Here is a 14,587-nt window from a genome sequence, read left to right as displayed (position 1 = left end):
ATGTAACTTACTTATGTGCTTCATTTTTTATCCTAAATTACCAATAAAGACACATTAGTTGAAGTTATAAAGTGACATTATTTGACCAAAGTCACTAGATAATCAACCACAAATACTACCATGATTCAAGACCTATGGTGATGAAAAACACCATTAAATTTTCAAAAATCCGCAACTGCTTATAAAATGGATTTTATTCTAAACCATCTGTGACGACCCGACCGGTTGTTTTAAGAATTAATGTCCCGATCCCCTATTAACTTCTTTCCGCAAGTTTAATTCTACTATTCTGATCTTCCAGGATGTTCGGTGTCGAGTTTCGGAGAGTTTTGGGACACTTAGTCCCTAAATGAGAGCTTAAGTGTTGAAAAGTTGACCGTAGTCGGAACAGTGAGAAGACGGCCTCAGAATAGAAATCCGATGGTTCCGTTAGCTCTGTTAGGTGATTTCGGGCTTAGGGTCATGTTCGGATTGTGTTTTGGAGGTCCGTAGCTAAACTAGGCTTGAAATGCCGAAAGTTAAATTTTTAAAGTTCCGGTCCGATAGTGAGATTTTTATCCGAGGGTCGGAATAGAATTTCGGAAGTTGGAGTAGTTCTGTAGTGTTGAATGTGACGTGTGTGCAAAATTTCAAGTCATTTGGACGAGGTTTGATAGGCTTTTTGATCGAAAGCGTATTTTGAGAATTTTGGAGTTCTAGGGCGTGAATCCATGGTTAATTCGAGGTTTCGATATTTGTATTAGGTGTTCTAAGGATTGGTAAAAATTTGGATAGTTGTTTGTGACTTTTTGGTGACTTTGGTTGAGGTCTCAGAGGTCACGGGATGAATTCGGATGGTTGACGGAAAGATTTTGGAATTTAAGTTGCAGCTTCAGCTGCTGGTTCTGTCATAACCGCACCTGCGATTTGGGCTCCACATGTGCGGTGCTGCAGAAGCGGCTCAGTGGATGCAGAAGTGGAAATTGGGAACTTCTTCAGGAACTGCAGAAGCGGTGGTAATTCCGCAGAAGCGGTACCGCATCTGCAGATTGGGAGTCGTAGATGCGAAAATTGGCCATTAAGTGAAAAGTTATAGATGCGACATTATTTCCGTAGAAGCAGGACCACAGATGCGGTCCCAGGGCCCACAAAAGCGAAAATCGCTGGGCAGAACATATAAATTCTTGCCTTCGCGAAATTTAGCCATTTTTCATCTTTTCAAGACGGAATAAGCTCGGGGAGCACTTTTCAAGAGAGATTTTCTGAGGAGTTCATTGGGGTAAGGTCTTTGGTCCCTAAACTCATTATTGGAATGATTTCTATCAATTTAAATATGAAAAGTTAAGGAAAATCAGTGGTAATTGGGGGTTTAGGGCTTGTCTAATTGGAGGCTTTTGAGTGATGATTTGAGAGGTCATTTGAGGTCCGATTTTGATGCTTTTGGTATGCCTAAAATCGTGAGAGTGTGAGGATTCTGGAAATATAAATTTTACCCGATTCCGAGATGTGGGCCCGAGGGGCATTTTGGTCATTTTACATAATTTCGCGTATTAGCTTAGAATTAAATTGTAGAATCAGTTACTTGAAGTGTTATTTACATTATGCAATTGAATTGAATAGATTTAGGCAATTTGGACTCGAGTACTCGTGGCAAGAGCGTGGTTTCGGGTTGACTTTGAGCCGATTCGAGGTAAGTGGCTTGTCTAACCTTGTATGGGGGACCTTTCCCTTAAGATATGATATATTTGATAATTGAAATGCCTTGTACATGAGGTGACGAGTGCGTACTTGAGCTGATTGTTGAAAATCCGATTTTTCCTTAAGTATTTCAATTGAATTCTTTTTTCTGTTTTATTCTACTTGTGAATTTAGCCTGTTGCTAGTTTAGAAAAGCATGTTTAGTTGACTTAATTGCCTATTTTCTTAAACTGCCTTAATTGCATTACGTGAAGCATGTGAAGTAATTGTTTACTTGGTACGAAATTTAGCTTAATTGGGTATTCTTGTGTTATTGCCGTGTGTTTTTACTTTGGGACTACGGGACGGCATCCCGGGAGATCCCCTGTACATATTTATGATCTGAACTGAGGTGCGGGATACCAAGAGATCCCTAACACATATATTAAGGATACCAAGAGATCCTCGGGATACCAAGAGATCCCTAGCATATATTGAGGATACCAAGAGATCCTCGGGATACCAAAAGATCCCTAGCATGTATATTGAGGATACCAAGAGATCCTCGGGATACCGAGAGATCCCTAGCATATATTGATGATACCAAGAGATACTTGGGATACCACGAGATCCCTAGAACGTATATTGAGGATACCAAGAGGTCCTCGGGATACCGAGAGATCCCTAGCATATATTGAGGATACCAAGAGATTCCTAGCATGTATTGAGGATACCAAGAGATCCTCGGGATATCAAGAGATACCTAGCATATATTGAGGATACCAAGAGATCCCCGGTTATGATCCTTGTTATGAGTGGTACTTCCGTATGGTTTGACTTCATCTCTGTTTTCCGTTATTGTACTCTTATTATCATGTATAGCTTCTTACTATAGATTCACAATTGTACTGCTTATCTTATCCTATCATCTTTATATTTATTTAATCTTAGCAGGCCCTGACCTTCCTCATCACTACCCAACCGAGGTTAGGCTTGGCACTTACTAAGTACCGTTGTGGTGTACTCATGCCCCTTCTGCGCATGTTTTTCATGTGCAGATCCAGGTACCGCTACTCAGGCCTATCATCCTTGAGGAGGCGACTGCTCTAGAGACTTCGAAGTACATCTGTCGTGTCCGCAGACTGAGAAGTCCCTTTCTGTTCCTACTTTTAGTATTTAGCCCTTATGTATTTTTCTGTTCTTATTAGACATTCCGGAGTTAGAGCTATATAGTATTGATCTTAGCTTGTGATTCGTGGGTTTTCGGGTCTTGGATTCATGTATTGGTATTGAGAGTTAAACATGGTGTAAGCCAAGCGGCACATTTAAACACTGTTACTACTTTATTTTTGTTTTAAATTGTTTTACTTTCGCAAAATAGTCTTACCTAGTCGTAGAGACTAGGTTCCGTCACAATGGTTCACGGAGGGAGAACCGAGGTCGTGACAAGTTGGTATCAGAGCTTTAGGTTTATAGGAGTCATGGATCACAAGCCGGTTTATTAGAGTCTCGCTGATCGGTACGGAGACGTCTGTACTTATCTATGAGAGGCTATGTAACTGTTAGGAAAATTTTCACTTCATTTGATTCCTTGTCGTGCGATATTTTGACATCACAATTCTAAACTTCTATCATCTATTCTCTCACAGATGGTGAGGACATGTGCTACCCGAGATGATCAGGCACCCGTGCCCACTACTGCAACCGTCAGAGGCCAGGGCCGGGGTAAAGGCCGAGGGCGCGCACGTGGTGCAGCCAGAGCACCTGTGCGATCTGCCGCCGAGGTACCACCCGCAGTTCCAACCAGAGTCCAGGAACCTGATACGCCTACTGCTACTACTACTCGCCCTTCAGGAGACTTTGGTGCAGTTCATGAGCATGTACACCACCTTGGCTTAGGCAAGGTTGCTTCCCCTTGCTGCAACCACATCTCAGGCCAGGGAAGGAGCACAGACTCCCGCCGCCCGCACTCCTAAGTAGCGAGTACATGTTGAGCAAGTCCCTGAGATTATTCCTGAACCGCTTGTAGTGCCAGTTCAGCTCGAGGACAGGGCAGCGGCTTCCGAGGAGGAGCAGTTGAGGCTTGAGAGGTTCAAGAAGTACAAGCCTCCTATATTCAGCGGTCTAGCATCGGAGGATGCTCTGGGATTTCTAGATGAGAGCTACCGCATTCTCCGTACCATGGGTATATCAGGATCGAGCGGGGTTTCCTTCACTACTTTCCAGCTTTAAGGAACCGCCTATGAGTGGTGGCGCACCTATGAGTTAGACAGTCCGGGTGAGGTTGCTTCACTAACTTGGACGCAGTTTTCAGATCTGTTCCTGAGATAGTATGTTTCTTAAAGCCTCAGGAACGCGTGGCGCGCAGGGTTTGAGCATTTGTGCCAGGGTGCTATGACTGTCTTAGAGTATGTTGTCTGTTATAATAGTTTGGCTAGGCATGCACCAGCCTTGGTTTCTACTGTTCGCGAGAGAGTTCGCCGGTTAATTGAGGGCCTTATTCCTAGCATCAGGTCTAGCATAGCTCATGAGTTGGAGATGGATATTTCTTATCAGTAGGTGGTGAGCATTGCTAGGAGGATTGAGGGTATGCATGATAGGGAGAGAGAGGAGAGGGAGGCCAAGAGGTCTCGAGAGTCGGGCCATTATTCTGGTGCCCGTAACCCAGCTGTAGGTCGTTATGGTAGGGGTTATATGAGTCGTCCTATTTATTCATCTCTTCTAGCAGCCAGTAGTGCTCCAGCTCCTCCTAGACCTCAGGAGCCTTATTATGCACCTCCGGTTTCTAGCGCGCCTCCTGCATGGGGTGCTTTCAAAGGTCAGTCCAGCAGACCTGGTCCGAGATAGTCACAGCCGCCACATCCTCCCAGAGCTTGTTTTGAGTGTGGTGACACACGCCACGTGGTGAGGGATTGCCCTAGACTTGGGAGGAGTGCACCTCCACAGAATTCTCAGCCACAGCATGCCCCGTAGAGTTCCCAGGCTATGATTATAGCTCCAGTTGCTACCCCACCTGCTCAGTCAGCTAGAGATGGAGGTCGGGGAGGTGGAGGTTGCCTTAGAGGGGGAGGCCAGTCCAGATACTATGCCCTTCCTACTCGTACCGAGGTTGTTGCCTCCGATTCTATCATCATATGTATTATATTGGTTTGCCACAGAGATGCATCGGTTCTATTCGATCCAGGCTCTACTTACTCTTATGTGTCTTCTTATTTTGCTCCGTATTTGGGTGTATCTCAGGATTCTTTGAGTTCCCCTATTTATGTTTCTACTCCTGTGGGAGATTCTCTTGTTGTGGACCACGTCTATCGATCGTGTTTGGTTGCTCTTAGTGGTTTTGAGACCATAGCCGATTTATTGTTGCTCAGTATTGTAGATTTTGATATTATCTTGGGCATAGACTGGTTGTTGCCCCCATTATGCTATTCTTGATTGTCACGCCAAAATTGTGACACTGGCTATGCCAAGTGTACCGCGTGTTAAGTGGAGGGGTACTTTAGATCACACTCCTAGTAGAGTTATTTCTTTTCTTAAAGCTCAGCGTATGGTTAAGAAGAGATGCGACGCGTATTTAGCTTATGTGAGAGATGTCAGTATTGATACTCCTTCGGTTGATTCAGTTCCAGTAGTACAGGATTTCCCCGATGTGTTTCCAGCTGATCTTCCAAGCATGCCGCCTGATAGAGATATTGATTTTGGCATTGATCTGTTGCCTGGCACTCAGCCTATTTCTATTCCTCTGTATCATATGGCTCCTCCTGAGTTGAAGGAGTTGAAGGATCAGTTATAGGAATTGCTTGATAAAGGTTTTATCCAGCCTAGTGTATCACCTTGGGGTGCTCTTGTCTTGTTTGTGAAGAAAAAGAATGGTTCTATGCATATGTGTATTGACTATCGCCAGTTGAACAAGGTTATAGTTAAGAACTATTATCTTTTGCCTCGTATTGATGATCTGTTTGACCAGCTTCAGGGAGCACGTGTGTTTTCTAAGATTGATTTGCGCTCAGGTTACCATCAGTTAAAGATTCGGGAGCCAGATATCCCGAAGACTACTTTCAGGACTCGGTATGGTCACTACGAGTTCCTTGTTATGTCATTTGGGCTGACCAATGCCCCAGCAGCCTTTATACATTTGATGCATAGTGTGTTCCAGCTGTATCTTGACTTGTTCGTCATTGTCTTTATTGATGATATTCTAGTGTTTTCCCGGAGTCGAGAAGATCATGAGCAACACTTGAGGACTGTGCTTCAGACTCTGAGCGAGAAGAAGTTATATGCTAAGTTCTCGAAATGTGAGTTTTGGTTGGATTCAGTGGAATTCTTAGGCCACGTGGTATCAAGTGAGGGTATTCAGGTTGATCCGAAGAAGATAGAGGCCGTGCAGAGTTGGCCCAGACCATCCTCAGCTACCGAGATCTGTAGTTTCCTTAGTTTGGCGAGTTACTACCGTCGTTTTGTGGAGGGGTTTTCATCGATTGCAGCCCCCATGACCAGGTTGACCCAGAAGGGTGCTCCGTTCTAGTGGATGGAGGAGTGTGAGGCGAGCTTTCAGAAGCTCAAGATAGCTTTGACCACAACCCCAATTTTGATATTGCCTACAGGTTCGGGGTCTTATACGGTCTATTGTGATGCCTCAAGGGTTGGCCTTGGAGCAGTGTTGATGCAGGATAGTAGGGTGATTGCCTACGCGTCCAGACAATTGAAGATACATGAGAAGAACTACCATGTTCACGACCTTGAGTTAGCCGCCATTGTTCACGCCCTGAAGATTTTGTGCCATTACTTATACGGTGTGCCTAGTGAGATTTATACTGACCATCGGAGCTTGCAGCACCTGTTCAAGCAAAAGGATCTAAATTTGCGCCAAAGGAGGTGGTTAGAGTTGCTGAAGGACTATGATATCACTATTCTGTATCACACAGGAAAGGCCAATGTGGTGGTCGATGCTTTGAGTCGCTGGGCAAAAAGTTTGGGGAGTTTGGCTTATTTACCAGCATCGGAGAGGCCTATGGCGATAGACATTCAGGCCTTAGCCAACCAGTTTGTGAGACCGGATCTTTCGAAGCCCAGACGGGTTCTAGCTTGTGTGGTTTCTCGGTCTTCCTTGTTTGATCGTACCAAGGAGCGGTGGTATGATGACCCCCATTTGCTTGTCCTCAAGGACAAGGGTCAGCACGGTGATGCCAGAGATGCGACTATTGGTGATGATGGGGTATTGAGGATGCAGGGTCGGATTTGTGTACCCAATGTTGATGGGCTTCGAGAGTTGATTCTGGAGGAGGCCCATAGCTCGCGGTATTCCATTCATCCGGGTGCCGCAAAGATGTATCAGGATTTGAGACATCACTACTGGTGGAGGCGGATGAAGAAAGATATAGTTGGATTCGTAGCTCGGTGCCTTAACTATCAGCAGGTGAAGTATGAGCACCAGAGACCGGGTGGGTTGCTTCAGCAGATAGAGATTCCGGAGTGGAAGTGGGAGTGGATCACCATGGACTTTGTAGTTGGGCTCCCATGGACTTTGAGAAAGTTTGATGTTATTTGGGTGATTATAGATCGGCTGATCAAGTCCGCTTATTTCATTCCTGTGTGTATTACTTATTCTTCGGAGCGGTTGACGGAGATTTATATCCGTGAGATTGTTCATCTGCATGGTATTCCAGTGTCCATCATTTCAGATAGAGGTACTCAGTTCACATCACGGTTCTGGAGGGCCTTTCAGCAGGAGTTGGGTACTCGGGTGGAGTTGAGTATAGCATTTCACCCTCAGACGAACGGATAGTCCGAGCGCACTATTTAGATTTTTGAGGATATGCTCCGTGCATGTGCGATTGAGTTTGGAGGATCTTGGGATCAGTTCTTTCCATTGGCGGAGTTTGCTTACAACAACAGTTATCAGACTAGCATTCAGATGGCACCGTGTGAGGCTTTATATGGTAGGCAGTGTAGATCTCCGGTGGGTTGGTTTGAGATGGGTGAGGCTAGACTATTGGGCACAAACTCAGTTCAGGATGCTTTGGAGAAGGTTAAGGTGATTCAGGATAGACTCCGTACAGCCCAGTCCAGACAGAAGAGTTACGCAAACCAAAAGGTTCGTGATGTTTCCTATATGGCGGGTTCTGCTTTGGGTTTCGCCTATGAAAAGCGTTATGAGATTCGGGAAGAAAGGAAAGTTGAGTCGATTTATTGGCCCTTTTGAGATATTAAGGCGTATTGGGGAGGTTGCTTATGAGCTTGCCTTACCTCCCAGCTTGGACGGAGTTCATCGGGTATTCCATGTTTCGATGCTCCGGAGGTATCATGGTGATTCATCGCACGTGTTAGATTTCAATTCAGTCCAGTTGGACAAGGATCTATCTTATATTAAGGAGCCAGTGGCAATATTGGACAGGCAGGTTAGAAAGCTGAGGTCAAAGAACATTACATCCGTGAAGGTTTAGTGGCGGGGTCAGTCGGTCGAGGAGGCAACCTGGGAGACCGAGCAAGATATGCGCAGCTGTTACCCTAATCTTTTCACTACTTCAGGTATGTCTTTATGCTCGTTCGAGGATGAACGAATGTTTAAGTGTAGGAGGATGTGACGAACCGGCTGGTCATCTTAAGAATTAATGCCCTGATCCCCTATTAATTGCTTTTCCCAAGTTTAATTCTGCTATTCTGATCTGCCGGGATGTTCAGTGTCGAGTTTCGGAGAGTTTTGGACACTAAGTCCCTAAATGAGAGCTTAAGTGTTGAAAAGTTGAACGTAGTTGGAACAGTGAAAAGACGGCCTTGGAATGGAAATCTGATGGTTCTGTTAGCTCTATTAAGTGATTTCGGGCTTAGGGGCGTGTTTGCATTGTTTTTTGGAGGTCCGTAGCTAAATTAGGCTTGAAATGCCAAAAGTTGAATTTTTGAAGTTCCGGTACGATAGCGAGATTTTTATCCGAGGGTCAGAATGGAATTTCGGAAGTTGGAGTAGTTCCATAGTGTTGAATATGACGTGTGTGCAAAATTTCATGTCATTTGGACGAGGTTTGATAGGCTTTTTGATCGAAAGCGTATTTTGAGAATTTTGGAGTTCTTAGGCGTGAATCCATGGTTAATTCGAGGTTTCAATGTTGTTTTAGGTGTTCTAAGGATTGGTACAAGTTTGGATAGTTGTTTGTGACTTGTTGGTGCCTTTGGTTGAGGTCCCGGAGGTCTCGGGATGAATTCGGATGGTTGACAGAAAGATTTTGGAATTTAAGTTGCAGCTTTAGCTGCTGGTTCTGTCATACTTGCACCTGCGGTTAGGGTTCCGCAGGTGCGGCACCGCAGAAGCGGCTCAGTAGACGCAGAAGCGAAAATTGGGAACTTCTTCAGGAACCACAAAAACGGTGGTAATTCGGCAGAAGCGGTACAACATCTGGGGATTGGGAGTCGCAGATGCGGAAATTGGCCATTAAGTGAAAAGTCACAAATGCGACATTAGTTCCGCAGAAGCGGGCCCGCAGATGCGGTCCCAGGGCCCGCAAATTCGGAAATCGTTGGGCAGAACATATAAATTCTTGCCTTCGCGAAATTTAGCCATTTTTCATCTTTTCAAAACGGGAAGAAGCTTGGGGAGCACTTTTTAAGAGAGATTTTCAGAGGAGTTCATTGGGGTAAGGTCTTTGGTCCCTAAACTCGTTATTGGAATGATTTCTATCAATTTAAACTTGAAAAATTAAGGTAAATCAGTGGTAATTGGGGGTTTAGTGCTTGTCTAATTGGAGGCCTTTGAGTGATGATTTGAAGGGCCATTTGAGGTCCGATTTTGATGCTTTTGGTATGACTGAACTCGTGAGAGTGTGCGGATTCTGGAAATATAAATTTTACCTGATTCTGAGATGTGGGCCCGAGGGGCCTTTTGGTCATTTTACATAATTTCGTGTATTAGCTTAGAATTTAATTGTAGAATCAGTTACTTAAAGTCTTATTTACATTATGCAATTGAATTGAATTGAATAGATTTGGGCCATTTGGAGTCGAGTACTCGTGGCAAGAGCGTGGTTTCGGGTTGACTTTGAGCCGGTTCGAGGTAAGTGGCTTGTCTAACCTTGTGTGGGGGACCTTCCCCTTAAGATATGATATATTTGATAATTGAAAAGCCTTGTACGTGAGGTGACGAGTGCGTACTTGAGTTAATTGTTGAAAATCCGGTTTATCCTTAAGTATTTCCATTGAATTCTTTTTCCTGTTTTATTCTACTTGTGAATTTAGCTTGTTGCTAGTTTAGAAAAACATGTTTAGTTGACTTAATTGCCTATTTGCTTAAACTACCTTAATTGCATTACGTGAAGCATGTTAGGCTAGAATTAACTGTTTACTTGGTATGAAATTTAGCTTTATTGGGTATTCTTGTGTTGCTGCTGTGTGTTTTTACTTTGGGACTACGGGACGGCATCCCGAGAGATCCCCTGTGCATATTTATGATCTGAATTGAGGTGCGGGATACCAAGAGATCCTTGGCATGTATATTGAGGATACCAAGATATCTTCGGGATACCGAGAGATCCCTAGCATATATTGAGAATACCAAGAGATCCTTGGGATACCAAGAGATCCCTGGCACATATATTAAGGATACCAAGAGATACTTAGAATATATTGAGGATACCAAGAGATCCCCGGGATACCAAGAGATCCCTGGCATGTATATTGAGGATACCAAGAGATCTTCGGGATACCGAGAGATCTCTAGCATATATTGAGGATACCAAGAGATCCTCGGGATACCAAGAGATCCCTAGCATGTATTGAGGATACCAAGAGATCCCTAGCATATATTGAGGATACCAAGAGATCCTCGGGATACCAAGAGATCCCTGGTCATTATCCTTGTTATAAGTGGTACTTCCTTGTGATTTGCCTTCATCTCTATTTTCCGTTATTGTACTCTTATTATCATGTATAGATTTTTACTGTAGATTCTCAATTTGTATTGCTTATCTTATCCTGTAATCTTTATATTTATTTAATCTCAGTAGGGCCCTGACCTTCCTCATCACTACCCAACCAAGGTTTGGCTTGGCACTTACTGAGTACCGTTGTGGTGTACTCATGCCCCTTCTGTGCATGTTTTTCATGTGCAGAACCAGGTACCACTACTCAGACCTATCATCCTTGAGAAGGCGACTGCTCTAGAGACTTCGAGGTACATCTATCGCGTTCGCAGACCGAGAAGTCCCTTTCTATTCCTGCTTTTAGTATTTAGCCCTTATGTATTTTTCTGTTCTTATTAGACATTCCAAAGTTAGAGCTATGTAGTATTGATCTTAGCTTGTGATTCATGGGTTTTCGGGTCTTGGATTCATGTATTTGTATTGAGAGTTAAACATGGTGTAAGTCGAGCGACACATTTAAACACTGTTACTACTTTATTTCCGTTTTAAATTGTTTTACTTCCGCAAATTTTGGTTTTCTTTCGCAAAATAGGCTTACCTAGTCGTAGAGACTAGGTGTCGTGACGATGGTTCACGGAGGGCTAACCGGGGTTGTGAAACCATCACGATCATAGAAGTTCTATAGAAGTCCAATCTTCTCTCCAACAAAATCATTTTAGCATCTCAAGAGAAAGAAAAGCACTAATGAAATTTTATACTCCTATTTCTTGTTAGGTCTTCAAAAAATTGAAGGTACCAACTAGTAGTAATTTCAATAAGTAATTCGTCATCCTTATACCATACCAAAGTACAAGTTAACCATATTTCCAAAGTAGAGGTTACAAAGTATTTACAGAAATAGAGGTTACACAAAAACTACATGATACCCAATGCTACAAAACAAAGACGAACTTTACAAAAATAAGTTGCAGATAACCTTGATCTATTACTCTAGCTTAAAATAGAGCTAGAGCTTCATTAACAATACCAATGTCGCAACAAACTTGAGTAGGAAGAGTTCCCTGTCGCTCTAGCATGTCCTTTTTCATATGTGGCACTTTGTAGTTGTTTCCACCTTTATCTTTCATCACTTTAACCATGTAAGATTGTATAGTCAGAAACACATGATTCAGTCGTTCAACTTTCATGTCATTAAACGATTTCTCAACTGCATTTACTAACTCGTCAATAGTTTTTGGAGCCATTTGATGTTGAAGAGACTGAATAGCTCTAGAGAATCCGAGGTCCAAAACATTTAAATCTGGACTGTTAGGAGGTTGAAAGCAAAGCCTAATATCGAATCCATCTTGTCGAGCAATTTCAGTAAATTGCAAGTCATTAATACTAAGGTGATGTCTCGCATTATCTTGTTGGATAAAAATTGGAGCATTTGATTGCGAAATTGGCCATTTTGATCGAATTACTGGAAGAACTTTTTCAATTAAACAAGTCCTAGAGACATCTTTAGTGACTTATAAAATAGGCTTTGTTTCTAATGTTTCAGCTACTCTGTTTTTGTTATTCCTTTTGGCAGGTTCCTTGAACACAAAAGGAAATATTCCTATTTTTCCTGAAAATAACTCAGTTCCATCTTCAGTAAGCCTAGGGCGCGCAACAACAGCTATAAATATAACTTTTGTTATGAAATTTTTACTTTTACAAGATCTATATGGGTTTGGCTCTTGTTCTTCGGGGAGAAGATAGAACTTTTCAGATTTTTTCGACAAAAAGAATCATTTTTCATCTATATGAACATAATTAAACATGTCTGAAAATATAGGATTTGAATTTAGCGTACTAGACTCAATCATTGATAGACAAAATTGAAGTATTGCCTTCTTATTTTCCTCTGTCAAATGAGGCTTTATGGCATTGGTATGTGACCTTATAGCCCCTTCTGTGATGCGTCGAAAAATAGTTGACGTTGACATATCCATAGCACATGCCAAAGATCGAATATTTGTTCGTCGACAAAGAGGAATTTCTTTTACCATATTAATATCGACATGGATTCATTTTCTCCCAACTCTGCCTAAAAGATGCGGAGACACATTTAATGGAGAACCATTAGCGATACTTAATTTTGTCTGCTGCCAAATTCTTTCCACAGTACTCCTTGAAGTATTAAATAAAATCACAGCTTGCTTTAAAGGCCCATGTTTAACAACTTCATTTTTGCTTTCCTTCAAAAGCCATTCGGCAACAGCATGACGCTCCTCACTTTTTAGTCGTCTTTGTCTAATAATTGAGTCTAATTGCGAGTAACTCATTTGTGTATAATTAATCGCATATGCTAGATAAAATAGGATTAAAGGAAATAATTAGAATGTAAGAGAAAATTAGAAACACCAGAAGATAAAACATAATTATGAAGAGAAACAGTGAAAGCATAAGTGAATAATCTCAAATATCTCTACATAAATAGACAAGCTTTTCACCAAATTAAAAAAGAGAAATTTTTGGCGCCACAAGAATGAAAGAGACAACTTTTTTGGTGCCACAAGAATTGAAGAAATTTCACATACGTAAGAAATTTGACGCACTGGACCTTTGATCTTAGAGTAGCCATTGAAGTAAATATTTTTTGACTTAGTTAATGTGGCAGAAGATGTGACATGTGGGCCACATTTGACTTAGTATCTACTTTATCATGATTTACATTAAAAAGCTAGCATGTGGGCCCTTAAGGGTAAAATTGGTACTTAAGGTGATTTGGCAATAGTCTACTCCTATTTATTAAACTTCGTGCCGAGTCAAACTACCTCAAATAATATGAAACAGAGGGAGTATCTTTTATGAAGGCTCAACGACTGTTGAATAAAGATTGCTTGGGTCTCATAGCTATTGTAAATGACACAAGAAAGGAAACAATCAGTATAGAAAATGTACCAGTAGTGAGAGAATTTTCTGATGTATTTCCTGAGGATTTACCTGGATTGCCTCCAATAAGAGAAATAGATTTTGGTATTGATTTATCACCTGACATACAACCCATATCAACACCGCCATATCGGATGGCACCAGTAGAGTTGAAGGAGCTAAAACAACAACTGCATGATTTGTTATATAATGGTTTTATCAGACCAAGTATATTTGCATGGGGTGCACCAGTACTGTTCGTAAGGAAGAAAGATGGATCCCTGTGAATGTGCATTGACTATAGGCAGTTGAACAAGATAACAATACGCAATAAATATCCTTTGCCTCGTAGAGATGACATGTTTGATCAGTTACAAGGAGCTGCCCACTTTTCAAAGATTGACCTCTGTTCTGGTTATCATCAACTTAGAATCAAAGATAAAGATATTTCTAAGACTGATTTCAGAACTCGATATGGGCACTATGAGTTTTTTGTGATGCCTTTCGGACTGACTAATGCTCCAGCTACATTCATGGATTTAATGAATAAGGTGTTCAAGCTGTTTCTGGATAAATTTGTAATAGTATTTACTGATGATATCCTGATATATTTTCGTAGCTAAGGAGAACACGAGAATCATCTTAGGATTGTGTTGTAGACATTGTGAGAACCTCGGCTTTATGGTAAGTTCTTGAAGTGTGAATTTTGGCTAGACTCGGTATTATTTCTGGGGCATGTTGTATCCAAAGATGGAATTATGGTAGATCCTAAGAAGACTAAAGCTGTGTAGAAATGGCACAAACCTACTTCTTCTACAGAGATTCGTAGCTTATTGGGCTTAGCAGGCTATTACAGGCATTTTGTGCAGGATTTCTCCAGAATAGTAGCGCCACTGACAAAGCTAACATAAAAAATGCAAAATTTCAGTGGATGGAGGAATGTGAGCAGAGCTTTTAGAAACTCAAAATGCATTTGACAACTGCACCAATATTAGCCTTACCATCAGGTTCTGGAGGATTTATAGTATTTTGTGACGCCTCGAGGGTGGGATTAGGATGTGTTCTCATGCAAAATGGCCGCGTTATAGCTTATGCTTCAAGACAATTGAAAAAGCACGAGCTAAACTATCCTACGCATGATTTGAAGATGGTTGCAGTGGTATTTGCTCTAAAGATTTGGAATCATT

This window comes from Nicotiana sylvestris, chromosome 7 (assembly GCF_000393655.2).
Source record: "Nicotiana sylvestris chromosome 7, ASM39365v2, whole genome shotgun sequence".
NCBI lineage: Eukaryota > Viridiplantae > Streptophyta > Magnoliopsida > Solanales > Solanaceae > Nicotiana > Nicotiana sylvestris.
This window is presented reverse-complemented; position numbering follows the sequence as displayed.